This window comes from Crinia signifera, chromosome 5 (assembly GCF_055691185.1).
Source record: "Crinia signifera chromosome 5, ASM5569118v1, whole genome shotgun sequence".
NCBI lineage: Eukaryota > Metazoa > Chordata > Amphibia > Anura > Myobatrachidae > Crinia > Crinia signifera.
This window is the reverse complement of record NC_139221.1, coordinates 116,842,807-116,845,239: the sequence shown is the minus strand read 5'-3', so window position 1 is coordinate 116,845,239 and position 2,433 is coordinate 116,842,807. Positions and strand designations below refer to the sequence as shown.

The 2,433-nt window shown below is 38.6% G+C and overlaps 1 non-coding gene across 1 annotated transcript; it reads left to right on the top strand.

Moving 5' to 3' along the window:
* Nucleotides 1-1,951: 1,951 nt before the first annotated feature.
* Nucleotides 1,952-2,150, top strand: LOC146006050 (U2 spliceosomal RNA). Its single transcript, XR_014444095.1, has one exon. It is a non-coding gene; the product is annotated as a U2 spliceosomal RNA (small nuclear RNA).
* Nucleotides 2,151-2,433: the final 283 nt, after the last annotated feature.

The window sequence follows — 2,433 nt, the reverse complement described above, 5'->3', positions numbered from 1 at the left end:
CTGAGAGAAGAATACATGAGAATCTGATGCTGTTGAGAGATATGATTGGAGACTGTATGAGTAGAAAGAGGAGAATGTATGTGATGGCATTGGATTTTGAAAAGGCTTTTGATAGAGTTGCACATGATTTTATGTGGAGAGTGTTGGTAAGAATGGGGTTTACAAGTGTGTTTGTAAGGAATTTGAGAAGTTTGTATGAGGATGTGTCTAGTGAGGTTCTGATAAATGTTTTTTTGAGTGAGAGTTTTAGGGTCAGTTCAGGGGTACGACAGGGGTGTCCGCTGTCACCGATTCTGTTTGTGTGTGTGTTGGATCCACTGCTGTGTCTGATTAGAAAGGATAAAGTGATGAGAGGTATGATGATTCCGGGTAGTAATGGAAGGTGTGTGAAAGTGTTAGGTTATATGGATGATGTAGTGATTGTGGGGGAAAATAAGGCGGCTCTGAACAGGGCAAAATTACTCATTGTTTTTTTTTGTGGAGCATCTGCCTTTAAATTAAATTGGGAAAAATAAAAAAATAAAGTGTTTGGAGGGAAAGGTGTGGATGATGTGGGAAGTCAGTATGTTGAGGGTGGGATAAAAGTACTGGGAGTTGTGTTTGATGAGGATATGAGAGGGAAAGAAAGTTGGAATGATTTGGAGAAAAAAGTGAATGCTAGAGTGAGTTTTTGGAGAATGAGAAAACTAACGATGAATGGGAAAGTGCTGATTGTGAAGACGATTATTTTACCAATGCTGCTGTATGTAGCAAATGTTTTCTTGCCGAATGTGATGTGTCTGAAAAGAATAAATAGAATGGTGTTTATGTTTGTGTGGGGTGGAAAGATGGAGAGACTGAAGAGAGAGCATGTGATGAAAGAAAAGAAGAATGGAGGTTTGAATCTTCCAAATATTGAATTATATTTAAATTTGAATGGGTTGGTGAGAGTGTTGAGTATGATAGGTAAAAGTAGTAAGGCGGCAAGCATGATGAGATATATGGCTGGTGGAATGTTGTGTAGATGGAAGTGGTATGAAAGGAAAATAAGTGAACCGATTGCATTTGAGAGATGTCAGTGGTATGAGAGAATTAGTGCTTTTGTGAGAAAATGGGATTTAGGGAAGATGTGTAAGAATGAGTTGATGAATAAGAATAAAGTGATGCAAGTGGTGAGAGAGAGGGAAAGTATGTGTAAGATAGAAGGTCTGGCTGGGAAAGAATGTGAGGAAGCATGGAAAAAAGTGAGTATGGATGGAATGAATAATAGACAGAGAGATTTAGTATGGATGAGTCTGCATGGGATATTGCCGGTGCGAGTGGTGCAGAAAAAGTGTGATTTAGCAAGGATGGATGATTGTCCGAGGAGTGAATGTAGAGGAAATGAAAGTATTATGCATGTTGTATGGGGATGCAAGTACGCTAGAGATGTGTGGAGAGGAATGGATGGTTTGTGCAAAGAGCTGGTGGGCATTCAGAGGATAACTTGGAGGACTGCGATGTTTGGAATGGGTGCATGTGGGAAGGTGAGAGAGAGAATAATGTGGTTGCTGATGGTATGTGTTTTAGAGTGCTTGTGGGATGTAAGGAATTTGTATGTTTTTAAAAAAGAAGTGATTGAGAAGAATGAATGTATGAGAATGGTTTTGGGGAAATTGTATATGTGTTATGTGTGGGATAAGAGAGATGGGAATGAATGTGATGCAGAGGGTGTTTGGAAACATAAAAAGTGGAAGCATCTTGTTAGGTTTTAGATAGAAGGTGTGGGTGTATTTTGATATATTGTTTTATCTTTGGTTTTGTGGTTGTTACCCTGTTGTGGGGTATATGTAAAAATTTGATATTTTGTAACATGATAAAAGTGTTTTTTGGAAAATCGAAAAGGAAAAAAAAAAACGGTTGGAAACCATATATGATGAGAAGAATGGTCTGTCAATTTGAAGCTAAGGTGATCGCTGCTCTATGGAGTGACAGATCTTTCTAACCTGAATGGTTTTAAAAAAAGAAAAAAAAAAAAATCTGTTCTTATCAGTTTAATATCTGATATGCCCCCTATCTGGGGGCCATATATTAAATGGATTTTTAGAACCGGGAGATGGAAGAAGAGCTTGCTCTGTCCACTCCATGCATTGACCTGGTATTGCAGTACTTCCAGGACCGGTGCACCTTTCCTAATCTGTCATCCAAAAATAGAATATTGCTATCCTTCAAATGTGCCTTTTTGCATCTGTAACGCTCTCTTTTTGTTGCAATTGTCAGATGTGTCCCTTCTTCAATTGCTTTGGCGCTTTGCAGCACCTCTTTTATTTGCAAATGCATGCATTTTCTATTTTGAACCGTTGTGTATAAATATTTGGAAAGCTGGCCTACAGTGTATCATTTGCTGTCTACTTCTTGTCTCCCTTATTTTTACTTCCGGGTATCAAGTTGATTTCATGGTTTGGGGCACTCCAC